Source organism: Aedes aegypti, chromosome 2 (assembly GCF_002204515.2).
Source record: "Aedes aegypti strain LVP_AGWG chromosome 2, AaegL5.0 Primary Assembly, whole genome shotgun sequence".
Taxonomy (NCBI): domain Eukaryota; kingdom Metazoa; phylum Arthropoda; class Insecta; order Diptera; family Culicidae; genus Aedes; species Aedes aegypti.
Genome location: NC_035108.1, coordinates 10289708 through 10308179, shown reverse-complemented (window position 1 = coordinate 10308179; position 18472 = coordinate 10289708). Strand labels below are relative to the sequence as shown.

The following is an 18472-nucleotide window of genomic DNA, read 5'->3' as shown; positions in this document are numbered from 1 at the left end:
AGGTTGTATCTGGATTTAAGCTCATTTTCATTAAGCTTTCAGTTGTTGAAAGTTAAGCTTAGATCAGCACTCCCGCACGGGTAGAAATCAGAACCCAAAAACAAGATTATGACTCCTGATATCATGATTTCAGCGTGTTTTCGTCTTATGAAAATACACCATGATTTGGACTCATGATATCATGAGTCAGATTGCCGTAACGCAACACACGTGTTAGGTTTTTGTAGCTGATTGCTCGGAATCATGATTCAAACTCCAAAAATGCTGAGTCGCGCATCCGTTTATAATCGAGAAAAATAAAAAAAAGTTCAAAATAGCATACATTGTGATTCGATCCAAGAACCTTCCGATTGTGAGTCACGTACTCTACCACTCAACCGCTTCGTCATCTTGAATTGTGAGTGATCGATACGAATGTGATGAAGCAAAGTGCGCCGCTTAGTGTTTTCACACTGGATGTTACGCTTATGAGGAATCATGATTATGACTCCAGGAACCATGATTTGTGATCCTGATATCATGACCTAACCAATTTATGAATTTCATGATTTGTAAATCATGGTGTGGGGATCAGATTTTTATCCGTGCGTACAATCACACATGTGCATGCACCTTGTGTCGCAGCTCGCCCAGCGTCATAGGTGGCTATGATGCGCTTAGTGGCTACCACCCAGCTAAGTTGGAGGAATACTAAGCAATATTGCAAATCTACTTCAGATAGTTAAAACACCAACTTTATCAATTTTAATCATCATACAACCTTCTACAATATTGTTTGCTATTGTATCAAGTAGAGTTTTTGACATTCTGGGTTCAATTGAACGCGATCAACAATTTTCCTGACTCAAACAGGAGATGATGTGCTGTTTCCTATATGTTGGAGCTGAAAATCCTATATTAACTTCAATTCAATTGCGCCAGCTCATGAAACGACCAAATGAGCTGAAACATTCAGGAAGTCTTCCTCTAATCCTAAAGAATAATCCTGGCGGGTGCCCCGTGGAATTATACAACTTTATTTTTCTCCCATACTAAGGTGGGCCAGTCTACTCTGTAATAATCATGATCTGCAGTACATCACGAGAGTCTGTTTATTATCTTCTGTTACAGATTTTGAAACAAGACGCAAACCTGAGGAACAGACAATTGGGATTGTTTATCACGCTTGTAAAATAAACACCTACCCACAATGTTAAATTAGCGAGAGAAAAGAGTTTTATCACGGCTCTCTCGTTGGGATTCTCGTTTGCTGCTGTTATTTATCAAGCTTGTTAGGTACAGCTTGCGAAACACTGCTGATTATGGACCGAAACAGATGTGATGTTTTTCTTCACTTGCGTTGATCTTGCTTCTAAATCAAATGAAAACGAATTCTGCAATGCCTGGTCACAACGTTTTCGCTGCACATTATTTGCGTCGCAAATCTAATTACTTTCAAATTATTGTAATAACATGTGTAGAACAACGTGAATAATCAATTTCATTCTTTTTATCTAGTTCATTACATATACTCGAATATTATTTTAGGCAATTTTTGCGATGCGAGGGTTGTGCAGCAGTAACTAACTTCTGTTCCTGTAGTAATGGTTTACATTTTCATAACGAATTGAATTTTATTTCATACAATAGATTGAATGAGCGTTTCGACGGATCGAACGTAATGATTTGTTCGATGAGATAAATAAATCGGAGGTATGAAATGAGTTTTCGCGTATTATTATCCTTGAAAATGATTGATTGGTGTTGTTCACACGTGGGATCCCGTAAATTCATTACCTTACATCAGGCCTGTTCAACCTATTTGAATCGCGGGACAAATCTCAGATACAATATTATGTGGCAGGCTATTTTTTTTGTACTGCTGGTTTTTAGTATGCCGTTTTTGGTATAATCAAATAAAAGCGATAAAAAATCATTTGGAGAGATCGAGAATATTTATTTGCTCCATATGCTGTCAAAATCCAGCCTAGATATTTTTTTTCAAAATTCTGCCTTGAACCTCTTAAGTATATCTCATAGGATTTTGTTAGAATACGATCTAGTAATATCAGGAAATAATGTTAGAAAAAATATTGGGTTTTCTTAGAAAAAAGTCCCAGCTTTTGTGAGAATCCTGTTCAGGGTTCCTAAAAATTGTCTTTAGGATTTTATCAGAATCCTAATGATGATCTAATAATGTATCGGATTCAGTAACGCCTTGGATTTTGAGACAATCTTGCTCAACATTTTGTGAAAATCTGTCCAAGTTTTCCTTGTAATTTATGTGGATCAAAAATTGTACCTATAAGCTATTGATCTGCTTCTGAATCTACCTAATATTTGTTATATTTTTCATTATTCAGTGAGATTGTGTTTGGTCCTCTACCGTTTATCGAGAACATCTGTTTGAACTTGACATAGGTTTATCCAATTTTGTCTATTGAATAATGGAGATCTGATCTCCTGTACTTCACACTTATAAAATCAAACTTTTTTGAAGTTGAATCGCCTTGAAAAGTTCAAAAACTAAGTTGGTAAGGTATTAAAGGACCAGCTATGAGAATAGCTTTATGCTCTTCGCGGGCCGCACTACGATGAAGGATTTCTAAAAGTATCACCTGACTGTATCTCCAGAAACTTACTCTGATCCCTAATATGAAATTTGCTAGAAATGGTTCTAGAAGATTTATGAAGAATTTCTGACGAAATTTTTAGCGGATCACTCTTTAGGTTACTCTATTTAGGAAGAAAATACAACAAACTGTGGAAATACGAGACAATGAGTCAAAAAGGTGAGTCAACTCATCAATGATTTTTTGACTGCTGAGTTGCGTGATTGAAAAATCTCAAGCGTGAGTTGTGAGAAATTGAGTTTTTCACAACACTGCATAATAGAAATGTCCTTGACTTCCCTGGGCATAGAGTATCATCGTACCTGCCACACGGTATACGAATGCGAAAATAGCAACTTTGGCAAAGAAAGCTCTCAGTTAATAAGTGTGGAAGTCCTCACAAGAACACTAAGCTGAGAAGCAGGCCCATTGAGGACGTAATGCCAAGAAGAAAAAGAAGACCTATAAACGGTAAAAACTATTTTTACTTCTGAAAGACACTTTGTTCTACAGTTCCTTACATGAAATTTGTAACTGTTGTCATAACAAACCGCAAAAATAATAATATGTAGTAGTTAAAAATGGTCGAAAAAATTGCAGTTAAAAATGGTTCAAAAAAACATGTAACAGTAACATTGCTACACTCTCCCCTACCAACTGTTTGCACTACCATGATGGCGCATTCCAAGCGGTCCAAGCCAGATTCTGCTACATTTTTCCTACCTACATCATGTGAGAAACCCACTTCGTCGCTCGCCCGCATACCTCGCCGTCGTCCTTTTCTTGGTGTAGTAAAGTCTGGTGTTGTTCATTTGGCGGTTTTATTTTTAAATCAACCAACGACGATGCGTTTCCTCTCTCGTCTCACTGTCTGACTGGCTGACTGACTGAATATAGTGCGCCGAATTTTTGAGGCAACAACAATCACCTTATATTACATGCTCGTGGTTTAAAATCCCGACCGGGAGATTTGTATATGAAAAACGATGGATGGCTTCTCATTCGTATATATTTTTGAGCATGCAATATAATTTGTTATTTTTCGCACATCGCGAATTCCAAGGAATCTCTGTGAATTAGAAAACATAACATTCGGAAATCTTTCCGAACAGGAGCGAATAAGTCGCACCTATCTATGCATCATAATTAGATATTGTAGACCATTTGGTTGGCATTATTTTCTTCGAGCGAAACTGTTTGAAGGTGGAACCTGCAAATTTTGGATTTTTTTATATCTTTCTCTTTGCTTTAATCGTCTAGACATATTAGTGACTTCATAAGCGATGGAGCTCGATAATCGAAATCACAGACGCATTGGTTGATGAAAAATTGCATTCATAAATTATACACAAACCACTGAGGCCAGCCCAAACAAACTTAACCAGAAAAATTACTCTCTAGTCCATGACAAAGAAGCAAAAAAAGTCCATAATAAATATTCCCATCGACCGGGCAAGCGAAACCGAGTTGAAAACTACCACCACCATCTATGAAATTATTTCAACCCATTATTATAAACGTTGACCCTCCCAACGAACGACACAATTCGGAGGTCATATTTTCTCCCATACATGGCAGTTGCCAATTCCGCTGGCCAATAAAAAAAACGTGTATATATCGAATTAAAATAGCTCATCCGTCGAGAGTTAACCAAAGCGCTAGTAGCCAGAGCTGGCAAAATAAATTGCTTTCCGATCTCGCCGATCGATGCAGATGCCATTAATAATTTTAATCGCTTTTTTCGGCGATTGGTCACCCGAAAGTTCAGAGTGAACAAGCTCGGTACCGTTGGGAGACCTGCTTTTGGGGACAGCTGATGGTAAAATTTAATATTCATACGCTGGACTGGTATTGGTTCAGAGCGGTGGTGCATTTTTTGTTGATTGGTCACTGGAAGCACACTAGACAACGGACTAACATGCAAAGCTCAGTGGCACAGTCGAAAATCGTTCCTGACGAACGCTCCTTGGATCGATGCAGTTAAATGTTTGGTAATATAGCCACACGGCCACGAAGGACACATTTTACAAAAAAAAATATTGTATGACAGGCATTCGGATAGTACACAACGTTTTCTTATAAACGAATTAAAGTCAGACAGTGAAAAAGTTACTTTTCAAGATATATTAATGCTGCTCAGCATCTTTATACAACTTTGGCGACCTGAATATTAAAATTATGATGTGCTGAAACATTTCTGGGAGCGTCATTAGAATCAGCAGCCCCAAATTCACTAGAGACACATGTTTTGATTTTTGAGATGTACAAAAATGTTATTTTTAAAGAATCACCCAACCGAAATAGTACCTAGGAATGATCTTGGTCAGAGAAACTTTTGAAATCCTCGTGAGCCGGATGTGGTCCACGGCTCATACGTTGAGCAACCCTGTGCTAGAGCGATTATGGACGATGTAGATGTTATATCGTGGATAAAAATAGCATAGGCCAATGCAAGTGGTATTAACTTTTTTTTAGTTATATCATTTCAATCTCCAAACGAGCTTGTGCTTTCCATTCAGTCCTTTATAGCCACTTGATTCGCAATTTCGAATGCAAATATTGGCGCATCAATGAAAAGCATCGCAGTGATTTTTATGCTAATCAGAAGCACTGTCGCTCATCGATGCACCATTTATCGGAACGACTCTACGGGTATTAGTCAGCTTTGCGACGACACCCGTCCTGCCCAAATCTGACGGAAACCTAGCAAAGTCCGACTTTATCTGGTTTCGTTAATTTACTTCGATTTGGTGCTAATTTATCTTCATATTGACTCTCGCGATATCCATGCCCGGCTTGATTTACTGACTCTGCCGCGGGCTTTGGAGCGAAAGCGAAATTTATGCAAATATCCAGGCGTGATATCGAGGATAGCTCCGAAAAAGACAGCCCCATTAAAATTATGCAAATTTTAATTTGCTTTCGGTGTTGTTACTGATGCCTTTTCTAAGCCGTCCCTCGCCGTCGTCATCTTCGGCTGGGTTGTACGCTAATCGTGAAGGAGCTCTTACGTGTTTCTCGGCCGCAAGACAGTCCATGGCATAAGGCACACTAATTGATAGTCGGTAGGTCGGTTATAACTCAGTGCTATTGACTCTCTGAGGCTGCCCTGCGGTTGGGTAGAGTCCGAAACTAATGGACTTTGCTGATTATTGTCCCATCCATCACCCATATGCAACGATGTGGTACCTACTACTAATACAATTTGGGAAGCTGATGACTTCATTCCAGCGCGCTATACATTAAACATCTGGAACCGATTCACGTCCTATGGGCCTTGATCCGGAAAATGCTAGGCCAAGCAGAAATTGCGACCAAACGTGATAAACCATCAAAACAATGTCCATTACTCATAACCGGCACTGACTGGGTTCGACTGCGGAGTCACAGTGTCAGTGTAGTGGATAAAGCTGTTTCACAACAGAGACGACCAAAACATAAACAGACCTCGAATGGCCGAAGCATTAGTTAGTGCCCAGGTCTATGTAGTCATCCACCGAGATATGCGATTGAATCTACCTACAATATTATCCTATAAATTTCCATTGCATAGAAAATCTATCTGAGTAAAGAAAACTTTTCATTCCGTTTATCATACTTTTTTTCTAAGCTTTTGCCTGATTTTCTGTAGAATTGCGTCCTAAAATTTCTAATGCGCGTCGCGGGAATCTCGGTTTTCGTTTTTGCTGGACAGTGTATTCAAAAAGCCCAAACAAGCGAGTTCGGTTTGTGAGTCGCCGGAATTATTTTTTTTTTCGCGGTTTTTGTATGTGCTGTCCACTATTTTGCGAATGCGATCTTTGCTATTAGGATCGTTTACACAAACCCGTGTGTAGACATGTTTTATTTGGACGGCCGATTGAACGGTGAATTGCAGAGAGGTTCCAAATGCAGAATTCGGTGAGTTTGTTCCAATATGAACCAATGCCCAAATATTATTCATATGTGCCAGAACGTCTACCAAACGTATCCTATGACCTTTCCCATCCCATTAATATTCCACAATATCCCGTAACACCTATGAAAGGTCGCAGAGTTCTCTGCATCTTTCTTAAGTAGGTGTTCAATTAATTATTCCTTCTCATTCCTCAGCATTCGCAAGGACGTGGCCAGGACAGCTTTTGACCGTTGGAGGATGCGTCAATCTTCTCTAAGAGTTAAGGGTTGGTCACAAATCTTTGACTTTAATAACGGACGGGAAAGAGGCAACCCTCATACAACGGTCTAGGACTGTTATAACATTATTATTATTTGGTTTTACATTAATTATCTTGATAAAACCTCTCCAACAATATTCCGCCAATTCACTCATGGCCGCTTCCTCCATCCTTCCGATGAAGTTGAGAGAATTTGCAGTTCCACGTACCGACTTTCCAATCGCTAGTCCATTTCCGTCGCTGTGGTCTTTGCCGACCTTCCTATGGTGATGTACTTTTACGGTTGGCTTGCAGGGCCTGACACCAATCCCCTAGATTTCCGGAGGACCATAGTGCGCAGTTTAGCTTAGAGTCCTTCTCTGGCACTCGGGCGATGATCAGCCGCCCCTGTCATGGGCGCTGTTGTGAGCCGCTCCTAACATGGAGTACAGACGCTCCAGGTTTGCAGAAGCAACAGCAAATCCCCCTTCCCTATCAGCATACGACAAAAGTTCCAACCGGGGTTGGTTACCCGATCTTCCCCAAGGTTACTCGTAGCCCGGTCAGTACCGGGAGCGGGTAGGGATAGGAGTTGCTGGGCTAGAGGTTATGGACCGCACAAAGGGGTCTATTTTATTCCTGCAGGTACTTGAGGTGGCTATGGTACGCCATGCCCAACCATTTACCGTCTAGGACTGTACCACCTACGAATTTGTGAGAATTTCTTAATGCTAATGATAATGGTAATGCTAATAGAGTCCTAAAATTTCTAATGATATCTTATTTATTTTTTTAATTACTCGAAATAGCTGAAATAATAGAAATTGAAGAACTGAAAGAAATAACAGCTGATTTAGGTTCAAATTTGTACTTTGGCACTTTAGATAGGCTTTAGGACATTTGGTCGAATGACATTTTGTCGAAAGCCATTTGGTCGAAAGTACATTTGGTCGAAAGTACATTTGGTCGAAGGGACATTTGGTCGAATGAACATTTGGTCAAAATGGTTGATTAAAATACCATTTGAAATTAGCCGAACTGAAATTTTTACTCAATGGAAAGCATGTATTGAACTTTATGACATTTAATAAATGGTCTCTTTGGGCATCATTACTTTCATCAAAGGTCAATAATTAATCAGTTTATGTTTTACTACGTTGCTATCATATTTACTACTCTCTATATAACACAACTTATTTTTTTAAAATAATATCATTCTTCAACTTTTGTTTTTCACAATTTTCAAGCTTCTTACATCTATTTGTTCATGTATTATTTTGAAATTAAGAGCTGATGACGGAACTAAATCTAATTATTTTTTTACTCATATTCAATCAAATTATTATGACTTTCAACTTAACTACAATTGTTGAGCAAACGTGTGATTCTGCGTATCAGCAAAGCTGATTTGAGACTTGATTATAAAAATCAAATTAATTTCATTTGAGATCAGCTCTTTTCAACTCACTCGAATCGCAGAATGGCCTGATTAAGAAAAGACAGCAAGCAATGTTAAAACGCATAGGAGTACTGACAGAGAAACGTTGACCAAATTTAATCACGAAATAATGACATTTTTTTTTCTTTGCTGTCTTTAGAGCTCGGACCTAGTTGATAAATAATGACATTTGGATATTAATTGGTGGTTTAGATGGCTTGGAGTTCGTTTAAGAGCTTTTAAACCCAAAAAAATACTCTCCCCAATTTACAATAATGTTAATCAAGTAAATGTAACTAGGTACGAGTAATAGTACGGGTCATCTACGTATTAATCTTTTTTAATTATCGAATTGTCTTAACGACAAATGTCAAAAGTCATCTCAATTTCTGTCCGCCGAATACCATAAGGACTGTTCATTTTATAACACCTGGTGCATGCTGTATCTTTTTAATATTCAATCGGTTTTTTGCACATCGTTCGACTAGTATTGTACAATGTTGTGATAATAAAAAATTTCCAAAATAATGAAATTTCACACGAATATGGAACAACGATTAGAACGGTCGATTTTTGGAGGTTATCAAAATCAATGATTGTTAGAAATTGGCTGGAAAATTCGATAATTTATATTTCTTATTTTCAAAAAAGGCTTATTCTTCGAAAGCATCATCAATCAGAAGCCTGATGGAAAAAATCAAGTTAATTTTGGAGCAACAATTTCACAGATAAAATAAAATCATTTTTCTCGTATATTTTTAAAGAAACAATGTTTTAAATTTGAAGGGAATTTTATATGAGTAGAATTTTTTTGGTGTAAAGTACGTTTTGACGTAAGTGCTAATATAGTATTAATATGAAAAATAACTTACGCTTTCATAGAGTTACTTATTAAGTCCCCACGCCACATTTAAAGCACAATAGAAACACAATTGCTTCATTCTTAGAAGACCTATCAAAGTACATTGACAATCATCAAAATTGGCAACACTGCTGTATCAAAATCGATTTTATTTGCGAAAAATAATGGTAACTTTGACAAACAGCTTTTCTTAGGAGTTTTTGGAAACACTATTTAGCTCTTCAACCAAAAGCATTTTCTAAGATCTTATATTTTCACTAAAAGAGAAAACAGCACTTATCGAACATTGTATTGACCACGACCACCGTTTCGATATGGATCACGTAACAGTATTAGACAGTAGCAACCACATAAATACACTTACCTTTTTGGAAATGTGTCATATCACTAATACACCACATACAGTAAACCATCGCACAGATATTAGTAGCTTAAATTCAACATACGCAGCCATCCTACAAACCATATATGAAACATTTCAAGATCGTCAAATTTCAAGTCAACCACCATCTTCGAACCAACCGTTACCGCCTTCAGATGTGTAGTGCAGTTAAAGTGGCTATATTAAGTGAAATTCAAAGAAAAGTTGCTACGTTTCACTTAATACTATATGTAGGTTCTATCGTAGTAACATACTAAATTATAAAACTTAAATTTACGTCTGTTCACAGCCCATGTACAAATTCCAAAACCTTGACACCAACAGTTATATGTTAACATACACGAAGAACGATTAAGTAGAATGTAAGTGAACGAACATAACATGTAACAAAACAAATAACATTCCCCTAATTACAGTATCCCCAGAAGAAGACTCGATTCTGAGTCGAAACGTCGGGAAAAATCTAAAAACATCGTTTTGATTCCTCCCAAGACTGCAGTGCCGAATCCAGTAGCTATATATTTTCATAGCATTGTAGAATAATAGTTGAACGATACACAGAAAACCGATTATGATTTTATCAATAAATAAAAAAAGATATAGCATAAACAAAGTTTCCACTTTATAAAATGAACAGTCCTTATGTTTCCTATTACAATTTAATACTTTTCGACCAAATGAATTGTCCGTTTGACCAAATGTACTTTCAATCAAATGTCTTTTGACGAAATGTAATAGATTCCTTTAGATCATGTTAAACGTACACATCGTGAACAAAAACCACTGAGGTTATGAACATTGGAATTGTTCCTATCTGACATTTCGAAACGCACACGGAAAACATAATTTACCCAAAACTTGAGTTGGAATCCAGGGGTGCGACATAAACTCAGAAAAAAGAATTTGATTTTTTGACTTGAACCAATATTTAGAAAATTAGAAACAAACATTAGAAAATTGAGCAAACATATATCTGACGTAAACTCAAACAAAAATATCAGAACTGAGCTGAAACCATTTTTTTTTGCTTTGAAAATCACGTTTGTCAATATAGGACCAGTGGTCAGAGATTTAGCTTTGGTTCCGAAAGTGGCCAGTCACATTGATTTCTAATGATAGTGGTCAAAGTAGGAGTGCTCTGGCCAAATTAAGTGTATGAGAGTTAAAATTATAAGGAAATGATTTATTTCCCCTATTTTTTGAATTGATTCGGACGAGTAAATGAATGTAGCTCTATCATGTGAATCTTGTCTACTGGACAACAAATATTTCATGCTTATTGGATATGTAAAACTATGGCTACGACTAGCGTATGGCCAAAACCGGTGATTCTACCCTACTATGTTTTCGAATCTACTTGCAATTCATATCTCCAATACTCCTCCCCATTAGCGGAAGTCCCACATACTATTTTTTCTTCGTCTGAATATTGGTTTAGACTGTTTTTTACAAATCTAATCTGTAAAGTTCTCCTCGTTTCCTTCCTACAACAATAGAATTATCATCTTTCATGATATAGCATTCGTTAGTTTTACAAACAAGTATAAACCCACACACAGTGGCCGCATCCCATACAAATGCTGGCCAAAAGTACAATTCTCACTCAAAACGTTAAAAAATGCTAATTATATGTCAAAACATGATATTAGAGGTAATTTGATAGAACTAGTTTATGAAAGAGAAAACCGATGTTTCCGGTACATTTGATATAATTAGTTTAAAACAGCACATTATTTTAATTCTATCAATGAAATTCTTATCCAGATCAAAAACAAATTAAACGTCATTATTTCGATGCCAATTTAAAGTTAAATAACGTGTGCAAGCTCGAGGTGGTTTTTGAATTAATTCGGGAGCTTATAATGGTGAAAAATGCAATACAGGTCGGACTTGATTATCTGGAGTATCGATTTTTATTTTACACCGGATAATCGAATCCTCCGGATAATCGAATCACTAAGAAATAAGTTGAAATCTTCGATAAAAGAACTTACATATTATCTGTTTTGGTTGTTTTATTCATATGATGCGGTGGCGTAGCCAAAAATTATTTTTAGGAACAGTAGGGGTTTTTACAATAAAACAAAATTTTTGAACAGCATACACAAAAATCACTTTTTCAAACCCCTTTTTTCTTAAATAAGTTCAAAACTGCAAAACTATTGATATTGTATAGTGCAATACCAAATGATCTCAGATTTATGCATAAAAAGTAAAAAACATGGACATCAAAAAAACAAATTCGGGATAATCGAGTCTAAAATTCCGGATAATCGAATTCCGGATAATCGAGTCACCGGATAATCGAGTTTCCGGATAATCGAGTCCGACCTGTATCTATATCCAGTAAGATGGTCTAATGGGCTGATTCGTAGTGTAACCAAACTTTTTTTTTATCTTGGCGCAAAAAAAAGCGCAAGTTAAGCCATAGTGCATCGAATACTATGGAATATTTGCCACACATTGAGAAGTTAATGATCATTTTAGAGCGTTTCCCAGATATCTTGCACTACCTTTGAAAAAATGCCTTATTTTTGAAGGAGCTTTACGTTATACACTTCTTGACATTCTCATATGGTAAACATGTCATATGTAGTTGGAAATATCTTCAAAATAAAGCCTAAGGTACATTCTTTCGAACGAGACCGGTTGAGAAAGATTTGGTCATGGTCTAGTACAGAAAATTCAATTTCTATATAACAACCTTCACGAAATTTGAAAAATTCAAAAGGGTCAATTTCAGCTGACATCTCTCCAGGTCACATACTATTAAAAATCGAAATATACACCGATCGATCTGAAACTTTGGGGAATTGTTATTCAATACTGAAGAAATCAAGAAAAAATATTCAAGAAGGAATATGCAAACTTCATTTTTTTTTATATTTGGCCAGCTTCGGGCCACTGTGCCACGTTTAGTGATTGCTGGCTCAGAAATCAGATTTGATGACAACACTGGCACAATTATCAAGTCCTTCAGAAACACCGGAACGGTACTCCTCTTCCATTGTCTGCGGGCACTACAGTTTCACCATTGGTATCACAACACCTTTTCGCCATTTGTCAGTACAGTAATGTTCCGATTTTGTCAGCCCCGGTAAACATAGCTCAACAAAATTCTGTCGTCTGGATCCATAAACTGTTGAAATATCCAGTGAAAAAAAATGTTTAATTGAAAATGAAAAAGAATGATTATTATTCGGTTAATAATCATTCTTTTTCAAAAACTATAATGACAATTGAACAAAACAAAATTTCTACGCCTACTAGTATTTACTAATGTTCTTGAAATTCATACCTCCAACACAAACAAGTTCAAAGATACTCTATGTACTGAAGAGTCGAAAAAAAATTACGATTCAAGACCGGCAGGATTCAAACCCACAACTCTAAGCATGGTCTTGTTAAATAGCTGTGCGTTTCCCGCAATGACAGTCTAGGCCCCTGGTTCTTGTGTAATGGGGGCAGGCCGTCAGTTCCAAGAACACCCCTGAAGGATAAAGTATTTAGTGGTAACTACAATGCAACTATTTAATCTATTGAAGAATTTGATTGTAACATGTGAAACATACATCACTAGAGAAAATTAATACAGAGTCAGACATTTTTGATGTTTTGTTAAAGGTCTAATCTAAACTAAATTATTCGTATCACATTATCAAAGAACGCAACCGATGAAACATATAACTAAAGCTCGACGCACATTTCCGATGTGTTTTTTACTATAAGAAAATTGTCATTTTCATAAGTATTTTCTAGTATCATTGCATTTTACAAACATGTTTAAGTTGTTCAATAGGTCAAAATCAATTACTGGTACTTATCTTTTATATTTTAAAATTTAATTCTAAAAATTATTATATGAAAATTCACGTTTTACAAGAGTTTCAGGAGGGCAGTTTTAGGGGAGCACTTGCATTTGTTGTTAAATTTGCAATGGTCGTTATAAAAGCTGAAAAATGAGGATTCAATACAAGAGTTTAGCCATTCTGTTGATTTTTTTTTAATATTTTTTTTTTACTAAAGGGCGTTTACAATGAAATAGGGGAGGGGAGTCCCCTTATTTTTACGAAAAATGCCAAAACTTTCTCAATGCACTTTCTATATGAAGAACTACTGTCCGAATGGTGGTCGATTTGTCATTCAAACGCCGCACTGTAAACAAACAATATACGGAATTGAAAAATAAAATTAGTTGCTTGCGTGTTGAATCATCAATTTCCAGCACCGATGATGACGGACGACTCCCCACAGCAGATGGAGAAGAAAGAACTCCGCAAGGTTCAACATAAACACCAGCGACCAGGGGAATCGGTTCATTTTCAAAACATTGACGTTGACTATTTACATTTTGTCATCTAGTGCCAGTCTGGTCGGCCACGAAGAAAACGGAAATTCACTCAATCGTCCGGTTGGTAGCCCTGCTCGTGTTACTTTTGGGCGGTCCAACCAAGCGCGGGTCGAGTTTCTTCTTCATTTATGCCTAAACGCATCTCGTTCTGTGTGATATGCTAATAGGAAATGATAAACATGTACGACTTAATTTTAATCATATGCAAATCGGCCGGGGATTTGCTGGGGCTCGTCGAACTGATTCCTTTCCTCTCTATGGGAACTGGTGCAAACTGGAGCAGCAAGATGGCGCCGGTCAAAGCATACGTTGACTGGTTTCGTTTTTTTTTCGGCTGCTGATTTCTGATCTTGGCTTTGAGCAGATAGCGCGATGCGATTTGACAATAACGGTTATGAAATGTGATGCAGATGCAAATTTAGATGTTTCTCTGTCTAAAATGGATGGTGGGGGCTACGGGACGTTGCAACATTGTTGAACGTGAAGCTTCGGATTGAATGGTAGAGAGGGCTTAGTGAATACATTCCATGCGACTTTCGGAATACAAAGTTCAGCTGAAACAACAAGAGAATGAATAGAGATTAGTAACTTAGTTCAAAGCTACTTCCTGCTGATAAGTGATTTAGAAGGCTTCTTTTAGTCAAGTTTCAGTCAATTCAGTCTAAAAAAAAACCATGCTAAAGTGAATCATGGAAGCCCGAGTAGTTCGTTACCTTATCTCTTTAATCATCTTCTTGTAATGTTGAAATATTTTGTTATTCATTCTATAAACGTAAAAAATGTTGACAATCTTTTTTTTTCTTTCTCGTTGCAGGTAACCAACACAAAGTCTTCAATATTTTCAATGAGATTAATCAACCAATTATCTACAAAAATGCTGTCTCAACTCTTCGGTATGGACTTAGATCTGTTATGGTAATTTAATATTGTGTGAGATGATCATAACAACTTAAAAACTAGGTCACTCCAGTTTTCAGGGAACCAGTTTTGTGAAATTAAGAACATTTATGATGTTCCATCTTCAGTGTAAAACAATCTTTCGTTCATCAACATTTGTATATCGCTACTAGTCGGAACTAGTCAATTTATGATCGATTTAAATTCATTCGTCATCTTAGACCTGGTGCTTCCGTCGCCGTCATAATCACTCCCGATGGCGATCGTTAGCATCGAACGATCATAAATATCGATCATCCGGCATCGCTCGTCATCGATCCGCGTGAGTTCGCAGCCATGGTACCCGAGCAGAAGAAAATTGCTGCAGAATGCCAAATTAGGTGGAACACCCTACACAGTTCGAACGAAACGTGTAAATTTCTGAGACATATAATGCACATAATTGGAGCGTGGAATATCATGGATATTTACATTAGACTGGCCCTAAAACCAAAATCTGTTAAAACTCAACGGGGCACCCCCTAGATATGTGCCTTAGGGTATGAAAAAAGCGCTCACAAAATTTCAACTCGATTGGTTGCTCCTCCAGCTGGCGTTTTCAATTTGAAGTTTGTAGGGAATATTCGTTCCAAATATATTGAGAATTGACCCAATGTAACTGTTTCGTTCCGTATACTAGTTGATCGTGTTCAATTGAGCCCAGAATGGCAAATACACTAGTTGATACCCAAATGAACATAATTGCAGAAGGTTGTATCTAGGTTTAAGCTCGTTTTCATTAGCATTTCAGTTATTGAAAGTTAGGCTTAGATCAGCCTCCCGTACAGTCACATATAGGCATGCGCGTTGTGTAGCGCTCAGCGTCATAGGTGGCTATGGTGCGCTTAGTGTTGAGGAAATACATAGCAGTATAGCATGAGCTTAGCAAATCTGCTTCAAATAGTTAAACACCAACTTTATCAATTTTAATCATGATACAACCTTCTACAATATTGTCTGCTATGGTATCAAGTAGTGTTTTTGACAATCTGGGTGCAATTGAACGCGATCGACGATTTTCCTGAATCAAACATTCGATGATGCGCTGAATCCCATATGTTTGAGCTGAAAATCCCATATTAATCTCAATTCAAATGCGCCAGCTCATGGAACGACCAAATGAGCTGAAACTTTCAGGAAGTCTTCTCCTAACTCTAAGGTATAATTCTGGAGGGTGCCCCGTGGAATTAAACAACTTTAATTTTCTCCCATACTAAGCTGGGCCAGTCTAATTTACATGATATGTCTTGTAAACTTCAATTATTTGTCATGTAATCCAGCAGGATCCTGAGTGATTACATGACATATAACACAATTTTACATGATTTCAGACTTAAATTTACATGACGTCATGTTTACATCGCATGAATGAAGTTTACATGACGTGTAATCCTCATTATTTTTAACTGTGTAGTGTCAGATAGTTTTCAATACTTCCCACCTGAATAAGGTATAAAAGAGCCCTATGTAAGAAGTTAAATTCTCCAAATGTTGACAATTCGATCATGTATTGGAAAACCTAAATAATACGTGATAAATTTTCACATAGAAGTGAAATTTTTCACTAGTAGTGCAATACCTCAAGTGGTTCTCTATAGCTTTCGAATACCTCAATGAAGTATTTTTGATGGTTTACACAATATTTTCAATATTATATATTATCAATGATGTATTAAGGGCTGCTTGAGTTGTTGAACTACTATTAAAAAATTTCTCTTCTATATGAAATAAGACATATTTTTTGGGAAAATTCTTATGCAGGGTTTTTTCGGTATATGGACAGAAGCTCGAAAGACAAATGGTCGAAAGAACACAAATTCGAAGGACAAAAGGTTGAAAACGATTTGCATGGTGGGAAATTATTCCTTATTTGAAAAAAGATTTACGAAGGGACTTTTTTGTTCTTCGACCTTTTGTCTTTCGACCTTTTGTCATATTTTCGGTTTTTTCATACCTTTTACATATAGTAAGCATTGAAATTTATCTGATATTGAATACCTTAGTTTGGTATCCCGCAGCAATTTTCGTCCGCTCGGGCAATAGCGCCCGCACCACACTGACTATGGTGTCATAAGAAAACATCGGACACATTTGTTTATTTTTGAATTTCGACAAATCACTTGCACGATTTACTGCTCCGGTTCGGAGTTCGCGTTGTAGAACAGAGCAAGGCTATCGTCGTCGTTGTCGTCTGCGATCGGAATGAACATATGCTGCTGAGCCGCGAAACCTGCCCACCAGTTCGGCTTTAATCACTAACCCCATAGATCAAATTGTTGAGGGACCGATTTGGATTCAGATTTAGCCTCTCGCACACATTTGCGGCATTCGAAAATAGTGTTCAATTAAAATTTTACTGCCATGTTCCGTTGTTTACGGTTTCACACAACGCCAAGCACGCAAGTGATGAGCTCACCTCTTGTTGGGTTCTTGAAAAATCGTTCAACTTGCGGCAGAATTGATCATAAATTATGTGGATTGGAACTGACTGGTGGCTGTACTCGGATAAGTATTTCTCAATGATTGAACACACATTTAACCTTCCAGTCGTCGCGTGGTTGGCCACCGTCAGCACCACCACGCTGCTCTTGTGAACCAAACGCGAGGTTTTTTCACCAGTGTTGTACAAAATACAACAGCGCGACGACTGAAGTGTTAAGAGTTACTTTCTTTTCACAGATTGGAATAAGAAATTCCGTAACGTATCATTTGTCATGTTACAGCAGCTCTAAATTTCAGTGTATTTGTTTATCGTTTTGTCATTTGAAAGTTGAGAGTCACTGTTCAAACCATAACTAGAGACCACCATCGAACAAATGAAAAAAAGAGGAAGGAAATGTATGAACTTGCCCTCTCGCTCTCCTCTGTATTGGAGTTGGTGCCAAAATTCGATTTTGCATTCCCGTTTCATGCGGTGTGCCTCATTCATCTGGTCTGGGCAGCCCCAAGATTTATAGCTCTCGCTAAATGTGGACCTTTATGGTTCAGGTTGTCCGCATTCCGTTGTTAGTAGGCGCTTTCACAGTAACTCCATCCTCAACAAGGGCGTAATCCGAGGAGGCAGGCCCCCCCCCACTTCTCCACGGTTCTAGGAATTTATATTACCTATATATTACTCAAATATTACATACATGTTACCTTGTCTCCTCCCGGAATGTAACTTCATGTTTCAGAGATATTTTCCGAGATGTATCTAAGAGTTCTCCAATAACCACACCAAGTTATTCCATAAATCGGTTTTGAGAGTACCTAGTATCTTTCCGGCGAGTCCTTAATAATAATTCAAAGTGTGAATGCCTCTAAGAATTTTATTTATGAATTTCTTCAAATTTGTCGATAATTCGAAACTTCGGGTGGTGACAATTTATGTTTTGTTCAAACCTATAAGGGCTTCAAAGTTTTCAAAGTCAAAAAACTTGGTGTAACAACTACGCCAAGAACAAACTAAGATGGTGTAAAGCATAACATTACTTTTTTGTTAAAAGTTTTCAACAAAATTTGAATTAAACATTGTTGAATTTAACTTTTCTGCATTACACTTTTTTTGCTATATTTGTTTTTAATACTCCCCCTTTTTATGTTCAAGATCACTTGGAAGGTACCAGTTCCCAAAGATAATTAATATTTGCATCAGTCTAACTGCTTTCTTTTATTCCTTGCTTAGTTCGTCCAGGGTTTCTTTCATCAATTTTTCAGTAATGTTCCTTCATAAATTGCTCCTGATAGTTCTCTTGGCTAAGGGGCCTTCCTTAGCCGAGTGGTTAGCGTCCGCGGCT

The 18472-nt window shown here is 37.2% G+C and overlaps 1 protein-coding gene and 1 long non-coding RNA gene across 2 annotated transcripts in view; both read left to right on the top strand.

Annotated features, from left to right (window-relative positions):
• The window catches only part of LOC5567811 (division abnormally delayed protein), a 329501-nt gene that overhangs the window by 80721 nt on the left and 230308 nt on the right, over positions 1-18472 (top strand). The gene's annotated exons all lie outside the window — the stretch shown is intronic.
• Positions 9278-9871, top strand: LOC110675325. The gene is made up of 2 exons (XR_002499374.1): positions 9278-9639; positions 9699-9871. It is a non-coding gene; the product is annotated as an uncharacterized LOC110675325 (long non-coding RNA).